This window comes from Oryctolagus cuniculus, chromosome 12, assembly GCF_964237555.1.
Source record: "Oryctolagus cuniculus chromosome 12, mOryCun1.1, whole genome shotgun sequence".
In the NCBI taxonomy this organism is placed as follows: domain Eukaryota; kingdom Metazoa; phylum Chordata; class Mammalia; order Lagomorpha; family Leporidae; genus Oryctolagus; species Oryctolagus cuniculus.
This window is the reverse complement of record NC_091443.1, coordinates 3494981-3520524: the sequence shown is the minus strand read 5'-3', so window position 1 is coordinate 3520524 and position 25544 is coordinate 3494981. Positions and strand designations below refer to the sequence as shown.

The window sequence follows — 25544 nt, the reverse complement described above, 5'->3', positions numbered from 1 at the left end:
AGGGACAGGTCCTCAGGCCGGCAGCTTCCGTCTCCTGTGAGCCTTCCTGTGCCTTCCTGCTCCGGAGGGGAACAGAGAATCTGCAAACAAAGCAGGGAAGGCTGCCCCAGCTGGGGGCCCCAGGAGCAGCACTATCCGGAAAAGCTCGCGGAGGGCGGCCACCGCCACTCCCCGCTTCCCTCCCCACCCAGCCCTGAGCCTGAGTCCACACCCGAAGAATGAGCACCCCCAGGGCAGGGTGAGCACCCCCAGGGCAGGGCGAGCACCCCCAGAGTAGGGCGAGCACCCCCAGAGAAGTGTGAGCACCCCCAGAGCAGGGCGGGCACCCCCAGGGCAGGGCAAGCACCCCCAGGGCAGCGTGAGCACCCCCAGAGCAGGGTGAACACCCCCAGGGCAGCGTGAGCACCCCCAGGGCAGTGTGAACACCCCCAGGGCAGGGCGAGCCCCAGGGCGGGGTACTGGCCAGGATTCCATGTCCGAGCAGGGCGAACCCCAGGGCAGGTGAGCACCCTCAGGTCGGGCGAGCCCCAGGGTGGGGCACCGGCCAGGATTCCGTGTCCGACTCCCGCTGTGCTCCTGGTTCACTGCTGGACTGCAGGGCTGTCTCTGGCAGTGCCCCCCTCCCTCCTCCCGATTTGCAGGTAGGAAGCTGAAGTCCAGGGCGAGCCAGGGGACTCTGAGAGTCACAGGGCTGGTGGGGCCCGCCCAGAACGGTAACTCTTTCCCTCCCGGGGCGAGGAGCGCCCCTGTCCCACTCCGTTCACCTCCCCCACCCTCGTGCACACAGAGGCTTCCTCCTCAGGGAGCGTCCCCTGGGGGCAGGGACATCACTCGGGGGCGCAGGAAGTGGACAGGCCTGGAATAGGGGAAGGGTTCTCACTCCCCTCTGGAGGCCTCAAGGGCTTCGAGCAGCCACAACCAGAGAAGGTTATGGACCCAACTACCGTGAACCCCGGGGACACCTGGGAGAAACGTGGCCACAGCCTGGTGGGTGCTGGAGGAGTCCAGGCGGCCGTTGGGAACCAGGCTGGGAACTCAGTGCTCGGGGACCAGGGGAGGGGCGGCCCCATCCAGCTCCACCCAGCCTCGGTGATGGAGACAGAAGCTCACTCTGCCATGCCAGGCTCTGTGCCACAGCCTGGAAGAGCCCGGCCTCCCACTGTCCTGAGGGCACTTCCAAAAGTTAGGGGAAGCACGGGATTGAAAGACAAGCTTGTTTTGGTGCAAAAAAAAATGAAATCCACGTTTAATTTTCCAAAATCTTATTTTCCATGAACTTTTTGAAGACTTCTGCAATGCACGGATTTCTAAATGTATGAATTTCCATGTTTGCTCCGTTTGCCGTGGACTTCCTGAAATGCCCCCGTACAGGTGTTGCCAAGTGTGACCTTGCTCAGGGCCCCAAGCTGGAGAGAGAGACCTGGAGTGCACGTCCCAGGATTTCAAATCCATTTCACCACCGTGGACGGCCAGACAGGTCCAGACTGAATTTTGTAAGCCCTTGTTGTACACTGGAAATATTAAGGCGTGGCATCGGCCATTTTAAAATAAACGTTGAGTTTCAGGATTGCTTGGGATTTACAGGGGGAGCTGCAGCGACAGTAACTAGAGCCCCATCACGCACAGCGTTCACTAGCGTGACTGCTGACTAAAGCCCGGGCTCTGTTTGGGTTGCCTCTGTTTTAACCAAGCCCCTCCCACCCCACTATTGCAGGGCCTTCCCTGCGACACAGACGCCCTGTCCCCCAAGGCTCCCGGCCTGACAGCTCACCAGATCCCCCTTGTTTGGACGACTCAGAGTTGAGAGCCCCCAAGCGGGCACTCCACAGAGGGTCCCCGCCTGGGCGGGGCCTGTTGTTCACCTCACAGTCGGTCTGGGATGGATGGGAGGACGCGGAGGTGAGGGTTCTGCCAGCTGCATCTTATCCAGGGCCTGTGACACAGCACGGTTGACACTGGCCACATCCCACGCACACACACAGCATGGGGAGTCACCACCCACAGCTCACAGCACAGCAGCCCCTCCCACCTGGGCCTGGGCAAAATGGCTACTACACCGCTCGGAGCTCTGTTTATGGAAGGTCTGGAAGGAGCCATTGCTTCAACGTAGACTGAAATGACTCATCTCGCACCTGTCTTCTTTAAGCAGTAGGTGCTGATGGGGCCGGTGCTGTGGATCACCGGGTTAAGCCATGGCTGGCGGCAGCAGCATCTCCCATATGGCGCTGGTTCACACCCCCACTGCTCCACTTCCGATCCAGCTCCCTGCTCCTGTGCCTGGGAAAGCAGTGGAAGATGGCCTGAGTGCCTGAGCCCCTGCACCCAGTGGGAGACCCTGGCTTCAGCCTGGCCCAGCCCTGGCCGTGTGGCCACTTGGGAAGTGAATCGGCACATTGAAGATCTCTCTCTCTCTCTCTCTCTCTCTCGTCTCAGTAACTCTGCCTTTCAAATAAATAAATCTTAAAGAAAGACAGAAACCTGTGCTGGAGTGTATCAGGGGTTCCCTAAGTGTGTTCCACAAAGCTGCAGGGTCCCAGGGAAGAACCGTAAGGGATTTGCGACATGCAGTTGGCTACATGCGGCCCCCGCTGTCCCCACGCATCAGCCCCCGTGAAACGAGCCCCAGCTTGAGTCGGTGCATGAAGGAGCTGAGCCCAGCGTGGGGCGCAGGTTCCCAACAAGCAGAAAATGTCTCAGCCAATCACGGTGCCCGTGGAGACGTGACCGTGACCGCGGAGCTGTGGCCAGCGGGGCTGTCTCGGACGCTTGCTCCCACGCTCAGGCGTGCACGCTGTCTAGAGGCCTCAGACCACAGCTCTGAACCTGTTGGCCCGAGGGCCGCCTGATTCTAGAATCGTAAAGAAAAGCCACTCAAGCTCTTTAGGCAAAACTCGTCGCCGTTGTGTCTTCCGACAGAAGAAGGGAGGCAGCGTGCAGGCACCCGTCTCCAGCCTCGCACCAGCTTCCATTCTGAGCAGTCACAAAGAATAAAAGGACTTTGGGGAAAGAACTGTGCCCGTCAATCAAAGCTGGAACGTGTCTGGAGGAGACGGCACCCTGGGGTGTGGCCACGGCACCTCTATCGCTTCAGGCTCCCAGCTGCCAGTTAGGCGGTGCGATCCCAGCGGGAAAGGGGGAGGAGGAAGCGTTCGGCAGGGGACGCCTTGGCTCTGCCCTGACTTCCCCTGGAGAAAACGCTGGGTCAGAGAGAGGGCACCTCCAGGATGACCACGCAGCTCCGCCGCCGTGCCTCACGGGCAGGGGAGGAGCTGGCTCTCGGCCTCGGTCTGTGTCCCCTCACTTCCTTCTGAATCAGGCCATAGCACAGACCCAACGGTCTGACCGCACTGAGGACAAAGCCGCAGCCAGCTCCGCGCCCACCCAGCTGTGTGCTCCAGGTGCGCTGGTCACCCTCACCCCACCCAGCCTGGCGCGGTGTGACTGTGCCGGGCTGGATGGATGTCAGGAGAAGCGGGGAGGTGTTTTCCTGAGAAAGCAGACGGCAGGGCAGACGGAGGCACAGGGACGGCGGCCGGGGCCCCTTCCGTCCACGAAGAAAAGGCCCTTCCAGGCTGTGGCTTTTGAACAGCTTAACCATGACATCCAAAACCCACCAAACCCTTGCTTGCAGCCGGTGTGAAGCAGTTGTAACTCCAGGGCTGTTCATGGGCACGTGGACGTGAGCGGGAGCCGTGACCTCCAAGCCTCAGTCTCCCCGCGTCTAGAATGGTGCTAGTGAGGACCACCCCCCACAGCGTGGCAAGACGCAGTGACATGGCAAGCACGTGGCATCTCGCTACCGATGCTTTGGTTCCAGGTCATCGCTCACCAAACCTGCACCTCCTCCGGTCACTGGGCAGACAGCCGGCACCTACCTGCGGTGGGAGGTGACAGAGGAGCGCCTGGCACTGGCCTGCTTCCCCGAGAACAAGTGACGGGCGAGCAAGAACGGGGAGAAGGCGCCAGGGGCGGCCGCCTCCCCCGGCACTGACTGTGGCCATCCCAGGCCCTGTCCCCTGTGTCTCCATGGAGACGGCTCTTCTCCTGCCTTCTCACCGCGCAGGGTGCTGCTGGTGCCCACGACAGGCAGCTCCTTTACCCCGCCCCACCCGGCCCTGCGGCCTGGCTGCCGAGCACAGGACCAGCGTTCCCCGAGAACCCAGGCAGGTCCATCTCCCTGCGCTCGTGGAAGCCCTGGAGAGCGAGCTGTGAGCGCAGCAGTGGGAAGGAACTCGAGTCCATCAGAGCTGAGACAAAGCCGGAGCTACCCACCTCCCTTACCAAGCGCCGAGACCCTCAGGGTCCTCCTGCCTGCCTGTGTCCCTCCCCCTCCCTCCCTCCCTCCCTCCCTCCCTGTTGACATTTTTAGTCCACAACTGGAAACTCTCCCTCGTTGTCCTAGAACTGTCCCCGAGCCGGCTCCCAGCAGGTGCGTGGAGGCGGCCACCCCCTCCCTAAGGCTCTCAGAGACAAACAGCAGGAGCTGCAGCTGTGGGGATAGTCACAGCTGCAACCCCACACCAGAAGCCACCAGGGCCACCTGTGACCTCAGGCCGAGACCCCCCAGCCAGGCAGGGGCGGTGCTCCCCTCCCCTGACGCCCGCACGTGGAGGCCACGCCCCACCGGGCAGTAGGAAGCTGCTGAGAAGGCGTGGCCTCGGCCTCTCCCGTCAGTGGGCGTCACGGGGGCTTCTGAGCACGCCCAAGCCTGTGTGACTGCAAGGTCTCCGCGTGCAGGAGTGGCAGCAGAGGGTGGCCTCACCCCGCCTCTGCCTGCACACGTGGACCCGGCAAGGACTGTGCTGAGAAGTCGGAGCCCCGCGCACTAGCGGGCAGGGGCGGAGCCAGGATGTGCCGGCTGCTGCTGCCACCAGCCCAGCACTCCCCACCTGCGCTTGCAGGGGGCGGCCCTCTCTCTGTCAGTTACAGATTCTGGGCTCACACCTGCTCCGAGGGGTCCCAGAAGGGCTTGAATTAGGTGCATCTACCTGCCGGTCCACACCCAGGGCCCAGGTGCAGAGGGAAGGGCACCGGCCTTGCCTGAGACTGCGTGGCCGCCTGCCCCTTGCTACGAAGACACAGAGGGCTAAGCCTGCGGCAGTGCACACAGCTCTCCCCACAGCAAGGAGTCGCACCAGCCGGAGGGGACTGAGAACAGCCACAGGGAAGGACACGCTAGAAAGACGGATGTGCAGAGTAGGGAACTTATCTCATGAGGGTGGCACACTGCTGAGCAACCACGCACACAACGTAAGGGCAGGAGCTTGGCGCAGTGGTGAGGACACCAGGGGGACACCCATGTCCCAGGTCAGAGAGCCTGGGTTCCTGCTGATGCACGCTGGGAAAGCAGCGGGGGTGGCTCAAGTACTTGGGTCCCTGCCACACACATAGGATGCACAGAACAATTCTAGACTCCTGGCTTCAGCCTGGCCAAGCCCCAGCCGTTGCAGGCATTTGGTAGCAAACTGGCATATGGAAGATCTCTCTCTCTCTCTCTCTCTCTCTCTCTCTCTCTCTCTGCCTTGCAAATAAATAAATCAATATGTAGGCCGGTGCCGCGGCTCACTAGGCTAATCCTCTGCCTAGCGGCGCCGGCACACCAGGTTCTAGTCCCGGTCGGGGCACCGGATTCTGTCCTGGTTGCCCCTCTTCCAGGCCAGCTCTCTGCTGTGGCCAGGGAGTGCAGTGGAGGATGGCCCAGATGCTTGGACCCTGTACCCCATGGGAGACCAGGAGAAGCACCTGGCTCCTGGCTCCTGCCTTCAGATAGGCACGGTGCACCGGCTGCAGCGCGCCAGCCGCAGAGGCCATTGCAGGGTGAACCAACGGCAAAGGAAGACCTTTCTCTCTGTCTCTCTCTGTCTCACTGTCCACTCTGCCTGTAAAAAAAAAATCAATATGCAGTGGTATATTTCATATGATGGAAAGATAGTCACAAAATATTGTAAAGAGTGCCTGACAGACTACATAATGTCATTTTGTATCCGTCACAAATGCACACACGCACGTCCTACATATGTGTGTGCACACCCCTGTGACATGGCACCTGATTGCAGGGCTCAGCAGCAGCCCAGACCTCCCCTCCCCACCCCACACACATTTTCCATAAGAAATCCAAGCACACTGAGCATTCTCATGGAGGGACCGGCCAGGGGGCCCCGTGGCACGGCTAACGGTCAAGGGCCTGAGCCACCTCGTGTCACGCCTGCCCTCCCTGGCCCTCTGCCACCCCACCACCCAGGTCCTCCCGGTCCTCCTGCCTTGCACGGCCCCAGCACATCTCACCTGTGCCAGGGACACAGGGCGTGGCTCTGCCTCCGCCCTCCCACACGTGCTCACCCCACCCACCCTTGGGCACAGCGGGGAGAGCCTGTCTGTCCCCAGACTCAGCCCCTTTTGCATATACGCTGCTGTTTAGCTGCAGGGGGAGTGTGTGTGTGTGTGTGTGTGTGTGTGTGTGTGTGTGCGTGCACTGAACAGCGCTCAGAAAGAAGCCCCAGGGAGCTCTCTGGGTGCCTGACTGTCTTCTCTCTTTTCTCTTGCTCATAACTTCTGCAATGAACACATTCTGCCTTTAAGGAAAATGACTTTTCCCAGTAATCCTTTCTCCTCTTCATGTCTCTGAGTCACCGAGCTTAATAGAGTGTCCTGTTTTCTTTGGTTTACTCCACGCAGACCCCAGCGCTGTTGGCTCCCAACAACCAAGAACTTTTGGAAATTCCACTTCAGTCTTGGTCCCGCTGACATTTGGGCTAGAAAATTCCTTGTGGGGGGCGTGTCCTGTGCACGTAGGCCAGTGATGGCCTTCCCCAGCCTCATCCCATTATGACAATTGAGACAGTCCCCAGCCCTTGCCAGATGTCCCTGGGGGGAACAGGCACCTGTGGTTTTGACCTATTGCTCCAGGCCCAGCAAAGTATGGAAAATAGGTAGAGACCTATATAGATACAGAGATGGGTGGATGGATGGACGAATGAAGAGATAGACAGAGATGGGTGAATGGATGGATGGATGGTTGCATAGATAGATACAGAGATGGGTGGATGGACAGATGGATAGATAGAGACCTATATAGATACAGAGTTGCATGGAGGGATGGATGATTGGAGAGCTGGATGGATGGACGGACAGATGCATACATGGACACATAGATACAGAGATGGATGGATCAACAGAAAGGTAGATAGGTGAGGAAAGACGAGACAGAATAAAAGAAACAATGAATGAACAGAAGGAAAAGTTACAGAAGGTGGCAGACAGATCTCTGGTGTCAAACTGCCCACCTGCCAGAGGCTGAAGGAGAAAGAGCGCGCACCTGGCTTTGCGCAGTCCTATAGCTCCAGAGCCAGGCAGGGACGGTGTGGGGCAGATGCACTGCACATGCTCACGGCGTGAAGGGGTCCTGCTCCCCGCCGTGTCCTCGGGGAGCCCCTGGGAGAACAGCTCACCCTCCCCTCTGCAGACCAAAATGTGTAGGCTGCAATCCTCCGCCCAACTTGATGGTGTTAGGGCACGGGGCTGCCTCCCCATCCCGGCTCATGAGGGCCCAGCAAGACCACCTGGGGGCAGGACGTGGCCCCCGCAGGCGCTGAGTCCACCAGCACCTTGCTCATCGGCTTCTCGGCACCAGGAGACCGCGTGTCTGCTGTTACGGCAGCCCAAGCCCAGACACGCGTGAAGCTTCAATTTCCCGTAATTCATTCATTCATATTTGCTTATGATTTGAGAGGCAGAGGGACAGAGAGCACTCCCACTGGTTGCCAGCAACCGCCAAGGCCCAGCCAAGACGGAGCCGAGAGCTGGGAACGCCGCCCAAGTCTCCCAGGTGGGTGGCGGGGGCCCGTTACTGGAGCCGGCACTGCTGCCTCCCGGGGGTCTGCAGACGCAGGAAGCCTGAGTCAGGAGGAGCCAGCGCCGGGGCTGAACCCCAGGCAGGCCGGAAGCCGGCCATCCTGGGCGCTAGGCTAGACCACTCCCCGTCTGATTTTTAACCTGGAGATCACAGCAGCGCCTTCCTACGGGGAAGCTACGTTTGTCCGGGGCTTCCTGGCCTAGGCCGGTCCAGCCCGACATCAGCTAACCTCATGCCTTGCCGGCAGACTCGGAAACGCCTCCCGTGGCCCGTGACAGCCGGCAGGGAAAAGGCCCCAGGACTGACACAGAGCAGGGGTCTGGGGCAGAAATGTCTCGGAATGAGCCCTGGGCACAACCTGGAGGGCCTCAGGGACCTGGGACAAAGCCGAGGCTCCGGGGGCCTCCACGCCCTGCCCCCACCCCCTGCCACCCCATAGGAAGCTGCTTCTCTTCCCCCTTGGCGGGGGGCTCAGGGCCCACGCAGCCCGGCCAGAGCCCGCAAGAGAGGAGCAGGTGAGAGCGAGTCTTGAGGGCGGGCTCAGGTGTGTCACGGGACGGGGAGGCATCTGCCTGTTCCAGAAACTTCTTTAACTGCAGGTTGGAGAAGAAAAGAGACAAGGAAATGACTGGTCCGGGAGCCAGGACGTGAGGCTGCTCTGGGGACGTCGCCCAAGCACAGCAGGCACTCCTGGTTTGTGGCCCTCCTGCAGCCGCCCAGCCCTCTGCCTAAGCTAACACGTCCCCTGCAACACGAGACGACACAGCGACCTCCCCTTGTGCCCATCAAAGCAGGTCCTTGCATCGTTTTGATAAATTAAGGGGACTCTCTTAGAAGAGGTAGCTGTTGACAGAGGGGCGCCATGGGAGGACCCAGAAAGTGGCCCAGCCCAGGCCTCGGGTCTCCACCCTGGTCCCCAGTCCATGGCTGAGCCAGGAAGTGTTGACAACGTGCCGTTCAGGGAGGCCCAGGGAGCTCGACACCAAGGGTGGGAGCAGAGCCCACGGGCAAACCACCCGGCTTCCCCCGCAGGACACACACACAGCTGGGCGTGCTGGCCCCTGCAAACCTGCCGCTGTCAGACGTCACGGCTGTGGACGCCTCTCCTTGAAGCTGCGCTCGAGGCGTTACATCATTTTTCTGTCCAAACGTGCTTCCCCTGCAGTGACATCAGGAGGCCAGGGCATTACAAAGGATTAGGGACCAACGGGAGGAGACAGGAATAAAGGTTTCCATACGCCCATGACTCAACGTCTGCTGCTCATGCCCCAAACGCGGACCCGCGGGACTCACCCGTGGTATCAGCAGCAACACCATGTGGCGGCCACACGTGTGGGTTTCCAGCCTCGCCTCCTGCCACTCAGAAGGGAGCTGCCGACGGGGCTCACCATCCCAGACGGGCCTCTCCGGTCTGTGTTTGGACAGCCTTAGTGGTGTGGCCCGGGTTGCTAGCAGGTGCCACGGGTAGGGGGAGGGATTCTCAAGGCCAAAGACGTTTGAGAACAGGGTTAGGGAACAGGAAACAGCAGACTGCACTAAGAGCATACTTCCAGAAATCCTCTTTCGTCTCAGCTTCTCACCGTTCTGCCTGGCCACAAATACAGGGCGTCCCAGACGGCATCTCAGACGGTGAGCCCGGAGCCAGCCCTGCCGTTGTCATGCATTCCCACAGCGTGGAAACACGTTATTGGAGAACCTCAATGCACCAGGGCGGCACTGAGAGACCTCTGCGGCTGTTGGATTCTTACTGCACCCTGGAGGGAAGTGAGGCCCACAGGACAGAGCTGGCCAGCGGGCGACGAGACAGGCAGCGTGGGGCGGAGCCGAGACTGCCTGGTTCCCCCCCCCCAAATCCTCTTACTGTCACCCCGAAGGTGACACGGTGACCAGCGTCTTCCCACCAAAGCAAGGCTTCGATTTGTTTAGAAGACAACAGGTCTCCCTAGGAAGAGCAGGGTGAGGGAGACAAGCGATCGCGACGGAAATCAAAAGACGTCAGGGCCAGCGCTGTGGTGTAGCAGGTAAGGCCGCCACCTGCTGTGCCGGCATCCCATATGGGCGCCGGTTTGAGACCCGGATGCTCCACTTCCGACCCAGCTCTCTGCTATGGCCTGGGAAAGCAGTAGGAGATGACCCAAGTCCTTGGGCCCCTGCACCCTCGTGGGAAACTCAGAAGGAGCTCCTGGCTTCAGATCAGCGCAGCTCCAGCCATTGCGGTCATCTGGGATGTAAGACTCTTTATCTCTCTCTCTCTCTCTCTCTCTCTCTCTCTCTCTCTGCCTCTCCTTCTCTCTGTGTGTAACTCTGACTTTCAAATAAACTAATAAATCTTTAAAAAAAAAAAAAAGATTTCAGAAAAGAGACTAGCCTGGGTGATGCCCCCTCTTGACCCTGATCCCTAGTTAATAGCTAAGCCTGGGAAAAGTTGACAAAGGGCAGCCCAAGGGCTCAGCTCCCAGGACAGTGAATGTCTTCCCCAGGGCCATGCACACACCCAGCCATCTGCCCTCACGCTGGTGAAATTGATGTGCTAGCAGGTGTCCCGTCATTCAGGTGTCACGTTGTGAATGCCCGCCCTCTCCCCCGACCACACCACCTCCCACCCAGGCCCTGGTGGCTACTGGGGCCCCCACCCTGCGAGGACTCCCAGGCACCCATTGGTGCAGGCACCCGGTGCTCATCCTTTCTAGCCGGGATTCCCGCCATGCTCAGACAGAAACGTCAGCTGAGCCATTAGCTACCGGGGAAATGGGACACGAGCAGCCCAGCCGTGGGCCTTGATGTTTCCTGGGAGCCTGGCCAGGAAGGCAGGCCGGCGGCTGGGTGACTTCCGCTCACGGAGAAGAGGAGCGCTGCAGGCAGCCCTCCCAAGTGCTGCGTGAAGAAATGACTCCGGGGATTCCACACAGCGGACAGCAGGGGATTCGCTGGAGGAGCACCAGCAGACCGGGCTGTCGGCTTCTGCCCTGCATCCAGGGGACACAGTTAAAATGCGAGCGCAGGGCCGCCTGTGGCGTCGTGGGCTGAGCCTCCGCCTGTGGCGCCGGCATCCACGTGGGCACCAGTTGTGTCCCGGCTGCTCCTCTTCTGATCCAGCTCCCTGCTACGGCCTGGGAGAGCAGTAGAGGGCCCCTGCACCTGCTTGGGAGACCTGGAAGAAGCTCCTGGCTCCTGGCTTCCAATGGGCTCAGCTCTGGCCATTGCAGCCATTTGGGGAGTGACCCAGCAGATGGAGGACCTCTCTCTGTCTCTCCCCCTCTCTGTCTGTAACTCTACCTCTCAAATAAATACATAAATAAATAAAATCTTTAAAACGCAACACAGAAGGCCCAGTTCCCTGCAGACACAGTCACAGGTCCCTGCATCATCCGCTACTCCATGGCCTGGAGCCAACGCTTCTCTTCCTTCCCCACCTCCTCTTTTTTCAAAGCATTTCGTTTATATAAAAGGCAGAGAGACAGCGAGATCTTCCATCCGCTGGCTCACTTCCCAGAGGCCCGCAACGGCCAGGGCTGTGCCAGACCAAAGCTGGGGACCAGGGACTCAGTCCAGGCCTCCCACGTGGGCGGCAGGAACCCAATTCCTTGAGCCTCCACCTGCTGCCTCCCCAGGGGTGCTCGACCAGGGAGCCGGGACCAGGAGCGGAGACAGGACTTGAACCCAGGCAGGCTGAGGTGGGAGGCCGACATCGCAACCGGCGGCCTCAGCACTGCGCCACCGCCTGCCCCGACACACACCTACGCCAAGTGGGTTTCTCTATCCTGGCCCCCGGTGGAAGCCGCCTCCCGCACTCCCTCCTGCTGCCATCAAGTTCCCCCGTACCCAAGCCCAGTCCTGCTCCTCGCACTCTTGCTTGTGGTAACCAGGGTGCCCCCACCTCTCCTCCCTCTGACCTTGCAGCCGTTCAAGGAGAGGGTGGGGTGGGAAGGGAGAGGGGAACGTGGAGAAGGCGGGGAGGAGGGCGGAGGGGGATCAGGACTGACGGCTGGGCGATGCCGCCTGCTGCCTGCACACCCCGACCCCCACCCCATGGCGGGATCCACCGTGCCGGCCCCTTCCCTGCACTGCCGGGCGCCGAGCCTGCACCACGCTCCCTGTCTGGCAGCACCAAGGACTTGACGTTCCTCCAAACATTCCATGGCGGCAGAGCCGGCGTCCGCTCTGTGCTTCTCTCCTGATAACAGACCTCGGGATTCGTGCCGCGTGCCGTTGGTCTGCCAGAAAGGCGGTGCTGGGCGAGACGGCTGAGGAGTCGCTTTCAAGGGCGCCGGGTCAGCTGGGAGGGGAAGCCTCTTGCCCCTTGTCTTTCCCCTGAAATACAGACGTCATGGCTGGAGCTCCAACAGTGATGTTGTGACCTTGAGGCTAGACGTCCTATGTCAGGGCTGGTGAAGCGGGGGGAGAGGGGGTCCCCTCCATAGAAGCCGGGGATCACTTGCTGTTGGACTTCTTTGTGAAGAGGTAGCCCTCACTTAATTTAAGCCACTGATTGCTTTCCTCCTTGGGGCAGCTAAGCCTAAGTCCCTACAACAGTGACGGTGCTTCCCGCCCCCCAGCCCTTGCACGGCTGTTCCATCCCCCAGAACCCTGCCCGCCTCCTGCTGGTACACGTTAGCACCTCCCGAGTGCAGCCCTCCTCACTGAGCCTCCTCCCAGCCCTCCTCCCAGCCCTCCTCACTGAGCCACCTCCCAGCCATCCTCCCAGCCCTCCTCCCAGCCCTCCTCACCGAGCCTCCTCCCAGCCCTCCTCCCAGCCCTCCTCACCGAGCCTCCTCCCAGCCCTCCTCCCAGCCCTCCTCACCGAGCCTCCTCCCAGCCCTCCTCCCAGCCCTCCTCACTGAGCCTCCTCCCAGCCCTCCTCCCAGCCCTCCTCACCGAGCCTCCTCCCAGCCCTCCTCCCAGCCCTCCTCACTGAGCCTCCTCCCAGCCCTCCTCACCGAGCCTCCTCCCAGGCCGGGTAATGCACCTGCTGTGGTCTCACCCTGGTGAGCTGAGCCCCCTCCCAGACCTCCCGAGCTGGGGACCCCAGAAGAGGGCCTTCAGAGTGGAACAGGGCTCCTGGGTCTGAGCCCCAGGCCTCAGCAAGGGGGCTGCACCTCCGCTTGGTTACCCAGCAACCTCCAGTGTGCCAGCTACGCAACGCAACAGCACGCATGGGCAAAAATTCGAGGAGGAGGGGCTGAATGCAAACTTCTGGGCGCAGACCCCAGCATGGACAGTTTATGGTAAAAAGACGCCCGTCCTCCGCCGTCCCGGGCCCCAGTTCCCGGCGGGCAGGTGGCCCCAAAAGCAGAGCGGGAACTCTAGCCGGTGTCTGGCATGCCCTGTGGCATGACTTGCACAGAGGGCAAAAACTCAATGAAGACAGCACGAGGGAGCCAGGAAGAGACAGACCCAGCACGCTCACGCTTGTCTCAAACGTCCCCTGAACGTGAAAGCCGTTGCCGACCTGCGCTTGAATTGGTGTCACCCCCAAAACGCCTTCACCCTGGCGTGAGCAGCCGGGGCACCAACTCACTGTCAGACAGATGCCGAGAGGCTTGGCTCCGCCCCTCAGAGGACCTAACTGGCGAGGCAGAGCTGGGTGCCGGGGGTCCAGGGTGACCCTGGCTCTCCCCAGGCACCCCAGGGGGGCTGGTTGGAAAAGAATCTTAAATGGTGGCCGGCGCCGCGGCTCACTAGGCTAATCCTCCGCCTAGCGGCGCCGGCACACTGGGTTCTAGTCCCGGTTGGAGCGCCGGATTCTGTCCCGGTTGCCCCTCTTCCAGGCCAGCTCTCTGCTGTGGCCAGGGAGTGCAGTGGAGGATGGCCCAGGTGCTTGGGCCCTGCACCCCATGGGAGACCAGGAAAAGTACCTGGCTCCTGACTCCTGCCATCGGATCAGTGCGGTGCGCCGGCCGCAGCGCGCCGGCCGCGGTGGCCATTGGAGGGTGAACCAACGGCAAAGGAAGACTTTTCTCTCTCTGTCTCTCTCTCTCACTGTCCACTCTGCCTGTCAAAAAAAAAAAAAAAAGAATCTTAAATGGTTCCGTTTGGGGCCGGTGTTGGACACAGCAGGATAAGCCACCACCTGTGACACCGGCACCCCACATGACAGCAGGTGAGCTGCTGGCTCAGCTCGAGTACTTGGGTCCCTGCGACCCATGGGTGAGATCTGGGTGGAGTTCCAGGCTCCTGGCTTCAGCTGGCTGGTGTGGGCATTTGGGGAGAAAGCGGCAGATGGAAGATTTCTGTCTCTCTGCCTACAAATAAAGTGATGATAAATAATGAAACTTTAAAAATAAATAGGGGCTGGCACTGTGGCATAGCAGGTAAGCCGCTGCCAGAAACGCCGGCATCCCATGTGGTTGCTGGTTCAAGCCCCGGCTGCTCCACCTCCCATCCAGCTCTCTGCTGGGAAAGCAGGAGAAGATGGGCCAAGTGCTTGGGCCCCTGCACCCACACGGGAGACCCGGAAGAAGCTCCTGGCTCCTGGCTTCAGCCTGGCCCAACCCCAGCCGTTGCAGGCATTTGGAGAGTGAATCAACGGAGGGAGCATCGCTGTCTGTCTCTCTCTCTCTCTCTCTAACTCTGCTTTTCAAATAAATAAATAGTAAATGGTCACACCTTTCTAAGAAATGAAATAAACAGCAGCAGCTGTGAGCCAAGCCCGGGCGCAGCCCCGCCTGGCTCCCGGCTGAAGCTGTTCCCATGTGTCTCGGGACTCACGTGGCTGCCACTTTGCTCCCCCCCCCCCCAGAAAGCACCGTGGCCTCTGCAAACCTTTTGTTCCCAGGGCAGCTCACAGAGGAATCCAGGGAGCGCCTGGGAAGCCATCCGGACACCATCCCCTGCGGAGAAAGCAGCTGCCTTCCAGCTGGGCCCAGCTGTCCAGGGTGCGGGCCGAGGGGGCTGGGGCTCCCCAGCCCCTCCCCAGGACTCTGCTCCTTGCGACACGGCAGGCGGCTGGCATGGGGGAGCTCGGCCCTGCAGGCGCACACACAGTGGCACACGGTCCTCCCCTGCAGACCGCCTGAAGGCACTGGCGCCATCGCTTCTCCAATGTCTCCTTCCCCACAGAGGGGGTGCAGCAGGGCTGGGAGGGCTGGGAGGGCCAGGAGGGCTGGGGGCTGGGATTCTGCAGTCGCACCTTCCCCCCGAGGGATGCTGGGGGCTGGGATTCTGCAGCCGCACCTTCCCCCCCCCGGGGGGGGATGCTGGGGGCTGGGATTCTGCAGTCACACCTCCCCCACCCCGGGGATGCCAGGGTGGATGGTGCCTGGACCACACCTTGGTGGGCAGGGCTCGTGTCCGAATCCTGGCTCAGTACTGACTGCACAGCACGGGAAAGCGATGCGCCTCTCTGAACCTATCTCTGTCTGGGAGCTGGAGCAGCCATCAGTGCCCGGGGTGAGGGCGGGGAGTCTGCCAGGCTCCTGACTGCACCAGGGCAGGAGTTGAGTTGCATCCTAGTAGCGCTTTCTAAAGGCCCCTCTAAAGGAGGGGCCGGCGCTGTGGCGTAGCGGATAAAAGCCGCCACCTGCAGTGCCAGCATCCCATACAGATGCTAGTTCGAGTCCCAGCTGCTCCACTTCTGATCCATCTCTCTGCTATGGCCTGAGAAAGCAGTGAAAGATGGCCCAGGTGCTTGGGCCCCTGCACCCACATGGGAGACCTGGAAGAAGCTCCTCGCTCCTTGCTTCTGATAAGCCCAGCTCTGGCCATTTCAGCCATTTGGGGAGTGAACCAGCAGATGCAAGATCTCTTTCTCTTTCTCTCTTTCTTTCTCTCTCTCTCTCTCTCTCTCTCTCTCTCTCTCTGTCTCTGCCTCTCTATAACTTGGCCTTTCAAATAAATAAATCTTTCAAAAAACAAAATACGGCCGGCGCTGCGGCTCACTAGGCTAATCCTCCGCCTTGCGGCGCCGGCACACCGGGTTCTAGTCCCGGTCGGGGCGCCAGATTCTGTCCCGGTTGCCCCTCTTCCAGTCCAGCTCTCTGCTGTGGCCCGGGAGTGCAGTGGAGGATGGCCCAAGTGCTTGGGCCCTGCACCCCATGGGAGACCAGGAGAAGTACCTGGCTCCTGCCATCGGATCAGCGCGGTGTGCCGGCCTCAGCGCGCCGGCCGCGGTGGCCATTGGAGGGTCAACCAACGGCAAAGGAAGACCTTTCTCTCTGTCTCTCTCTCTCACTGTCCACTCGGCCTGTCAAAAAAAAAATAAATAAAAATAAAAAAATAAAAAAAATAAAAAACTAGAAAGCAAGAGGAAGGCCCTGTGAGGAGATGCAGGGAGGGTTTGGGGCGTGGCGACATCGTGTGTGGCAGCGTGGACTTCAGACCCCACACACCCAGGGGCTCTGAGTCTCAAACCACCCCTTGTCACTCATGAGCAATAAGATTTTCTGGGAAGGAGGTGGTAACTATAACCCATCAGGGCCCACCAGGAGCCCCCCGGGAAATGGCTGAACAAGCATGGGCATCGACGTTTGTCCCTAAGCCACGTGGAGGAGCTGACAGAAACCCCAGCTCCGACTGTGAGGCGTGTCTGGTTCAGGCACGGCGGGACCTGGGTGCCTGCGGGAGGTTGCCAGGAACGCACCTCCCCCGTCTCGGTTCTTTCCTCTCGGGCAGGCTCTGTGTGCAGCCACAGAAGTGACCAAAAGGCCGCAGGTGGGCCGGACCGGCTGAGCAAAGCTCCTCTCGCGGAACAATCCAGAAAGGTCTTGGAGCTCGTTCTTACTGGGGCGGGAGTGGGTGCTGCGCCTGTCACTGAGGGGCCTGCTCAGCCCTGTGTGCCCGGTCCACTCCAGGGGCGGGGAGGGGGCCCAACCCCCACCCAGACAGGGCCAACAGGAGGTTCCAAGGGCGGTCATAGCCAGGCGGCTTCCCCAACAGAGGCCTATTTCCTCGTGGTCCTGGAAGCCACAAGTTCAAAGCCCCGCTGCAGGGCCTGAAGGGCTTCGTCCCAGGCCTCTCTCCCGGCCCCGGGGGGGGGGGGGGGCAGGCTAGACCTTGGTACGGCTGTGCCACTGCTTCCACCTGTGCCTGTGTCCCTCCCACCTCTGCCCCCACCGCCCCCTCTCTGTGGATCCCGCCGTGTCCTCGCACGGCTTTTGTATGACGGCATCAGCACCAGGCTGCGTCCAGTGTGACCGCGTCCTCACGAATGACGTCAGCTGGGACCCCGCGTTCCGAGCCTCGTCCTGCAGGGGAGGGCGCTATTCAACCCAGTAGAGGCGGAAAACTGGAAGAAGAACAGGGTACGGACATACACTAAAAACACAGTGTCTGTGCTTGGCAGGCGGACCCCCAAGCCAGCCCGTGTCCGTAACACCACATAGGCCTCCAGTGCTGCTGCTGCGCCCCTCTTGTCCCACCACCCAGAAAGGACGGCGCCTCGTCACCGGCACAGGGGCAACCCGCAGGGGCCCCGGTCCTGTGGCAACCAGGAATCTCTCTTTGATGGGAATGTTTCTCAGACACAGAGCTAAATCCGTCACTGGAATTCTCTTCAAGCAAACTCACCGCCCACCCCCGGTCCTGCCTTCACATATGTCGAAAACACTGAGCGTGTCCCCCTCCAGGGAACTCGGCTTCCGGCCTGCAGAGTGCAGCTGCGTCTAGAAACGCAAAGTTGCTCTACGGAGGCCAATGCAAGCCGCTCTGAACCCCCGGCTTGGGAGCCCCCTCCTCCAACGTGGCTGACCCCTCGCATCTTCTCCGAATGACAGCGGCCGAGAGCCCAGCCAGCGGCAGGTGCCGCGTCTTTTCCTCGCTGCAGGGGGAAGCCGACTTTTCCCTCCTTGGGCGAGAAGGATCTGGGAGAACAGGGCCAGCCTCCCACAGCAGTCATCGCTGAGTGGCAGGGGAAGGAGACTCCAGTCGAGCCTCGGTTCATTTTGAAATTGCGAATGCTCATCTAAAGGCACATTTAAGCGAGAATCCGGCACACCACGCCGTTGCGCTGGCAACCACCGACTTGCAACCTGCAACAGATTGCAAAATTCCTCGCCCGGTGACAAACGAAACCTACACAAGACACAAGCAGGGGAGACAGCTGGGAGCGAACAAATCACAGGCAGTTCTGAGGTCCCTTTGGTGTAGTGGGACTCCGGGGGCCCTGAGACCCCGCACGCGGGTCAGGAGTCCCAGTTCCAGGTCACCAGGTTGCCACCTCCCAGCTCTGTGACTCCAGGAAAGCCGCTTAACTTCTCTGGGCCCCATCTCCTGGGGGGACAGGCTGTCGAAGTCCAGCAGCATCATGGGGGATCTTGATGATTTAGGCGTAGGCGCCTTCCCAAGCCCAGGAAAATGCCACACAAACAGAAGGGCTTTTTGGTTGTGCGCCTTTTTGAACCTCAGCTGCTGAGGGTTCGATGGCTCGGCGTACACAGTCCTGCACGATGTTATTTCTGCCGTTTTCACTCCGGACCCAGCTCCACTTTCTGCAGCCTCCCGGCCCACAGGCGAGCATTTCATCCTGCCACCCGTGCAGCGTCTGCGTGTAGTCCCCGACGGTCGATGCATTCCTGAAGTGTGCTTTTAATCGCCACAGACGGCATGAAAGATTCGGTCGGCTCCCTGGAGTTCCCCGAAGCACTGTGTTCACAAGACCCACCTGTGTGCTGGGTGGCGATCGATCTGTTTCCTCTGGTTAGAAGACACGGTGAACCTCCAATGTCCTCCACGTGCCTGCCGCTGCCTTGCCAGCCCCCCGTCCCTGGTTGCTGGTGACTCCCAACCTCGACAGAGAACAGCCTCATCCAGGCACCTGGCTGTGTGCGGCTCTCAGCTACGTCCCTGCGCCACGAGGGTTTGACTTCTGATTTCCTGACGTTGCAATGGTGCGAGAGCGTTATCTATTCAACCCTTCTGCTGTCCACTCTCAGCAGAGCCCTCGCTACACGGCAGGACACAGCGAATTCTTTGTTACAAGAAGCAGGCTCTGAGTGAGACGATGTGGAGCAGACACAGGCTCCCTGGGAGTGGGCTGAGCACACGGCTGGCGGTGAGGCGCAGCCGTGACTGAGGGTAGGCTGGGCGTCTCCCTGCACGTTCTGAATCCGGTACTCACGCTGCACGATTTGTGGGGTTTATAGGGATGCAGCCCCACAGTGGAGAAGCGTCTCTGCTCACCTGACCTGTTGCCCAATCTGATCTGCCCCGTGCTTGGAGGCTCCTGTGTCTCCCACGTCCATCACACTTGGTGGGATCCGAATTTCCCAGAGCGGGAGGACAACCACAGGAGTTCTCACCTGGAGAGGAGCCCCGCACACACTGGGCGCACGGCGGGTGGTAGTCAGGAGGCGCCGACGCCAACGCACATCCTTTGCTCTGCCAGCTCTGGGACGAGAGCCTTGACCTCTGGGTCTCCTTCCCTCTGAGAGCTGTGATGACAACAACGCCTGCCCCACCCGTGGGGTACAATGTAGAAGGCCATGCCGTCCACTCGAAGCCCTAATGAGGCAGAGGGTGACGGGTTAGGAGACTCCTGAACGTGGACATCTGGCCCCGACAGACAGACACTGATGATCCCAGTTAGACGTGGGGTCTGCGACAGTCAGAGCCACAGAAGCAGAGAGGGCCTGGCACCTGCCAGTCACAGCTTCAGAGAGACCAGACGGACAAGTTCAAGAGGTTCGTTACTGCACGGCCTTGACGTTGAATGACAGCTGATAACGCGCTGTGTCCCTAAAGGCTGGCAGAGAGAGATTGGGGGCTGGGCGCCTGGTGCCCGGCTGGGACGGTGCTTGGGTCAGCCGTACCCCTACTGCAGAGCCTACTCAGAGTCCCAGACCTGCTTCTGGGGCTGACAGTGCGCGCCCGGGAGGCAGCAGTGACGGCCAAGCGCTTGAGTCCCAGTACTGGGCCCGGGCCCAGCTGCTGTAGACACCTAGGCCCTCTCCTCTCTCCCTCCCTCCTTTTCTCTCTGTCACTCTGCCTTTCAAATAAGTGAACAACTTGTGAAAAGAGAGGGTTGATTTTCCGTGTTCTCATCACAGGAAGCGTGAGAAGATGCCAGTGTCGTCAGCAGTCCCTCCCCAGGGTTCGGCCTCAGGCCTCAGCACCGGGCTGCAGGCTTCCTGCTCCCAGGCCCAGCCCCCCAATCCGGGGTCCGATCCAGCCCTGCAGAGCTCCCAGACTCAGCACCTGACCTAAGACAGCCCCTCCCGCCTGGACAGCGCCGGCCGCCTCCAAGCAGCCCTGCATCTGAGCCAGCCCCAGCCAGCTGCCTGGCCAGCACAGGGGCTGCTCTCCCCGCATCAGGCTCCTTCTGCAGCCCAGGGCTGGGTGGAGAAAGGCCTGGGTCGCTGGGCCCCAGCTGGTTCTTGGGCCTCGCCCCCAACTGCCCCCTCCCTGCCAGCCTGCTCTGACTCCATGGAACAGGCCCCTTGTCTGACCTTCGAAGACTCGCCCAGAACGCTCCGGTCCCCCTCCTCCACCTGGGATGGCCCATTCCTCTCAGATTTCCATGCCAATAGCACCCAGGCCATCTTCCCTGGCCACAGCCCCAGCCCCAGCCCCTACTTGCCGAGCCCTGGGGTGGAGTGGCACCTCCTCTCATCTCTGGACTGGTCCTAGCCTTAGCTTATCCTGTGGGTGACTGATCCTACCTAGGCCTCCACCCCGACACGGACCACCAGGGCCATCAGTGCATCTCTTCCAGTGGCCTCGTATCTTTAGTGCATGGCCGGGCCCATGTGAGGCAGCGACGGCCGAATGAGTCACCTGTGGCAGATCCAGCTGGTTGCAGACACCTCGCTGGTGGACCTGGCATTGGCCTGACGTTGTCTGAGGGGAGAGGAGAGAACGTAGCATCCCATAGGCCAGCAGGACCCCAAGAGCAGCAAGAGAGTGGGCCTCAGCGTACACAGTCTGTGGGCCTTCTCCTCCGTCACGTGGGCTGACACCACGAGGTCACGGCCCCTCCTCTGGTGGAAAGGAGCAGCAACTCCCAAACAGGTGACTCAGCAGGGGAGAGGAATCAGGGCCATCTTATGCAGTCTCCCACATGTACTCACAGGTGAGTGCACACACACATGCACACACATGTGCATAGATGCATGCATACACAGACATTCATGCACACACGGACATTCGTGCACACACAGAGACACACATGCACACATGCACATGCATGGACACAGACACACATGCACACACAGACATTCATGCACACATGGACATTCGTGCACACACAGAGACACACATGCACAGACACATGCATGCGCACACACACACAGTACCTTAGGGGTTTGATGGCAACTCTCAGCACAGCAGGCACTCAGGACTTGCACCATGAAGGACACGTTGCCCGGCCAGGCACCCAGAGATGGACAAGGCTGAGAGTCTATGGGGGAGCTCAGCTCCGCGGAGGCAGATTTGTTTGCCCTGGACTCTCCAGGAGCCACAAGCAAACAAAGCTTCCCTTTCTCCCTGCCACTGCTCCCCGTAACCGCGGCTGCTGCGGGAGCTCCGTCTCGCCCTTGGCCCTGAGCCACGGAAGCAGCCGTGGCCGTCGGCTGGGGAAAGCGGGCAGGAATGCCAATGATTAGGGTGCCTGCTGTCTGTCCCCGTCCTTGGCGAGCAGAACGGCGGGGTGGCTGCAGGCCCAGTTACAGCGGCGGAGACAGGGGCTGAAGGCCCGGGGAAGCCGGCACCCTCCTGGCAGGGCTCCGGTCCCCATGCACAGCCCTGCTCCCCCTCCCCCGCAGCAGGGATGGGAACGGAAGGCGTGGTGGCCACCAGGGACAGCAGAGCTGCAAACAGGACGAAAGTGACCGCGTGGAAAGGAACGAAGAACTTATGTGTCCAAGTAGTCTTGGAGGCCCCGCTCCGGCCCCAGACCCGGGGGCCCCTTGCCGAGGCCACAGTGGGCCGTGGGCTGGGTCATTGGCAGCGAGCTCAGGTCAAAGCCAAACCCTCTTCCCCAAAGCCGGCCTCCCCCGACCTCTGCACACGCACAGAATCCCAGCCCTGGGCACTCCCTCGCCCCGGCCCCTTGAGCTCAGCCTTCGTCCCCTCGACTCTGTCCCTACCTCCTCCCCCGACCAAGCCCTCCTCAGCCCTGTCCACTCAACTCAGCCGCCAGAGACCCTCGCAAAGCACCCGTGTTCCCACTGCCTCCCCCCCCCACAAGGTCCCCGCCTGCCTTTAGGACAAAGGCCTGGGCCCTTCCTGCCATGGTGCCCGCCCCCCCTGGCCACATCCCTGCCCCAGGCTAAGCACTCCAGGCATCAGGACTTTTCAGTGTCCCAGGCTGATTCTTAGTTTCCCGCAAATTTGGAAACCACCGTTGCCTCACTCCAGTGGTGGGCTGTGCCCTCCCCACCACCACCACACCCAGGGGGCTTCGCACATGGCTCCCCCCACCTGCCTCCCACCCCACTCCCCCTGCCACCTCCCCGTCCTGCAGCCCCCACCTCAGACGTCACCCTCTGTCTCATTCCTGGGAAACTTTCCCAGCACAAGTGAGGTCCAAACTCGGGGAGCCTGAAGCTCCGTGTCTGCCCCTCCATCGGGCACCAGGCTGTGCACAGGCAGGGGCGCCATGGCCCCAGAGCTGAGCGCAGCGTCTGTCCTCGGCGGGGCACACGTGTGCTTGTTGATGAACACAGGGGTGAGTGGTGCTATCGCCACCCTAAGGATGCGCACCCAAGGCTCAAACTCTTTGCTCCCACGGCTGGGCGTCAGCAGGTCCCAAACTGACGCTCTCACCCTCCCGCCACAGCTGATGCCCCAGCTCTGGGGAGGGAACTTCCTGCGGTGCTGGGCTGCAGGTGGGACCTCGTCTGAGCCCACCACCCAGCACCCCCCACCATGGGGCACTTGGGAGTGGCTGTTCCCTCTGCGCCGAGTCAGCACGGCCAGTTCAGCCGAGCCCTGCGGACACACACGTAACTTTGCAATGTTGTGGTGCGGCATTAAAACGGAGACCAAGTGACCGACGGCACCACGCTCACCCCACATCCGCTGAACGGAAGAACGAGTCCCAGGTCGCACTCCTCTCCTGCACACTTTCTTTCCGGAGAAAAGCAAGACTCAGCCGAGGGTCCCCAGGGCCAGGATGAGGGTGGCGCTCCCCTGGCTGGTGAGGGGGACAGGGGATCCTGCTGTCTCCAGGAATCACCTGGGCCATCCGACTTGGATGCATCGGACAAGAGACGTGACGGCTCCACTTGCAAACCTTTCAGAGTTCACCCCTCTGAATTCTCCTGGCTTGTTCATAAAATGGGATAGAAATCCCTAGAATAAGGGCCTCTTACCCAAAGTCACAGAATGGCAGGGTCATCAAAATAGAACGAGTCATGGGGCCAAGGAATGGGGTGGGGGTGAGGGGCGCAGTCGCAGGCAGCAGATCCCAGGAACGTGTCCAAGCTGGTCGCTCTGTCATTGAAGAATCTCAGTGAGTGGTTCCTAAGGCAAAAACTGGAAAGTATACTGACGGTGCACAGAGCCAGCGAGGCGGCCGTGGCCCGGCCCCACCCACCAGGTGGGCGTGCTTTCTGTGTGGGGCTATTTCTCCTTCCCCAAAGTGTTCCCACTTAACTTTGAGTTTGTGGAGCTGGGAGTTGGCAGCTGTGGCCCTAGCCTCTTCCTCCGTCAGTTTCACTAGAGCAGGGCCATTGTCTGAAGCCTGATGAAATCCCCCAGGGCCCCTGGCGGGGGAGGGGGCTGAGGCCAAGGGGGCGTCGAAGTCACCTCACCTCGGCGGGGGCTTGCCGGCTCAGGGTCCCCACAGGGGACAAGGCCCGGCGCACGGCCCCCAGGCCTCTGCACGAGGAGCCGTCCCGAGTGCCCGTGAACAGGAGCTGCTTCTGCCAGCTCCACACAAAGGCCACGGCTCTCAGACCGTCCGTCACAGCCAGGCAGTACGGGGTCACCACAGAGGCCCCAAGTTCCCGCACCCGCATCGTGGTGACCTTCTCAAATCCTACACAGCCCAAGGCCCAGAAGTGCCAGCAGGCATGGAGGGAAAAGAGCCCAAAAAACCTAAGAAACCGTCTGTTTGTGATCTGAGGACCAGGGGAGGCCCCTGTGGAACACACTGCGGGGGCGGGCTGGAGGTGTCAGTGAGGTCACAAAGAGGAGGGAGGGTTAGACACGGACCACGCATGGGGGTGTCAGGCCGTGCGCCTCTCACGGAACCACACGGATTGGGGGTGGGGGACTCAACCCACAGAGCAGGGAGTGAGGAGGGGCGCAGGTGCAGGTCACAGCCCAGGGGCCACAACAAACTTCAGGACAGGATACACATGCCTCGGGCTGAAACAGCACCAGGGATGTTTACACACTTGAACTTGAACTTGAACCACAGGGCACCAGAGGCAGATCAGGGCTTAAAGCCTGAACAAAGCATGGCAGGTGCCTTTTTTTTTTTTTTTTTTTTTTTTTTTTGACAGGCAGAGTGGACAGTGAGAGAGAGAGACAGAGAGAAAGGTCTTCCTTTGCCGTTGGTTCACCCTCCAATGGCCGTTGCGGCCGGCGCACCGTGCCTATCCGAAGGCAGGAGCCAGGTGCTTCTCCTGGTCTCCCATGGGGTGCAGGGCCCAAGCACCTGGGCCATCCTCCACTGCACTCCCTGGCCACAGCAGAGGGCTGGCCTGGAAGAGGGGCAACCGGGACAGAATCCAGCGCCCTGACTGGGACTAGAACCCGGTGTGCCGGCGCCTACTGAGCCGCGGCGCCGGCCTGAGCAGGTGCCTTTCCAAAGAAAAATGCCAACATTCAGCTGGGGATTTCGATGGAAACCAGTCTCCACCGTGATGTCTAAACCACGCAGGATCCAGTCCAAAACACACAGCACACAAGGAATCAGGGTGGGATCATCCCAAATGCCAGCGTGGAGATGACGCAGGTCGGAATCACCGAAGATTTCTAAACAGCCATTGTAACCATGCTCTACCAAGTAAAGGAGAACCTTCCTGAAATAAATGGAAAAATAGAAACTCTGAGACGAGGAATAGAAACTGTGCAAAATGACCAAAAGAGAAGCTTGACCTGTAACACAGAGGAACTGACATAGAAGATTCGCTGTTGGGAGTAGCAGAAGGAGCTGGAAGACGACGCGGTCGGTTTGGAGGCACACCAGTGAAAGTTATACGACTACAGACAAAGCTTTTAGGAAATGAGCAGCCTAGGGGCCAGGGTATGGCGCAGTGGGTGAAGGTACCGTGGGTATCGCCAACATCCCATATGAGCTCTGGTTGGAGTCCTGGCTGCTCCGCTTCTGATCCACCTCCCTGCTAACGCACCTGGGAAGGCAGCAAATGATGACCTAAGTACAGCCCCAGCTGTTGATGAGGAGTGAACCAGCAAAGGGGAGATCTCTGCTGCCTCTCTCTCTGAAATTCTGCCTTTCAAATAAATAAATAAATCTGAAAAGTAAAGGAAGAAAATGAACAGTCTCAGGACCCGTGGGACACTCCGTCACTCATTTATTATTAGATTCACAGAAAAGAGCATAAATGAATTGGTGAAAAAGGAGAAGATTTGAAGAGATCATAGCCTTAGACTACCTGGGAAAACCATGAATTTGTAACTCACCGAGCATCCTGACAGTAAACTCAAGGAGAGCTGTGCCCAGGCACATCAATGGCTGTAAACCAAAGAACAGGAGCCACGTGTACACGTGATGGCAAGAGGACGTAAGTGACTAAGAACGACTCGGCCAAAACCATGGGGGGCAGAAGGCAGTGGGGCACCATTTACA

General features: G+C 60.3%; 1 long non-coding RNA gene across 13 annotated transcripts; it reads right to left on the bottom strand.

Moving 5' to 3' along the window:
* Window positions 1–1246: 1246 nt before the first annotated feature.
* On the bottom strand, window positions 1247–23887 carry LOC127483847 (uncharacterized). 13 transcript variants are annotated; one of them, XR_011380540.1, is made up of 12 exons: window positions 22795–23887; window positions 20561–20623; window positions 19424–19529; window positions 19087–19288; window positions 16431–17075; window positions 14615–16034; window positions 13708–13844; window positions 9146–12163; window positions 8922–9011; window positions 2030–2277; window positions 1772–1933; window positions 1247–1511 (listed from the first exon to the last, which is right to left on the bottom strand). It is a non-coding gene; the product is annotated as an uncharacterized lncRNA (long non-coding RNA). The 13 variants fall into 13 exon arrangements; XR_007910652.2 differs by having other exon boundaries at window positions 14615–14682; window positions 15907–16034; window positions 19087–20623; XR_011380538.1 differs by having other exon boundaries at window positions 19424–20623.
* Window positions 23888–25544: the final 1657 nt, after the last annotated feature.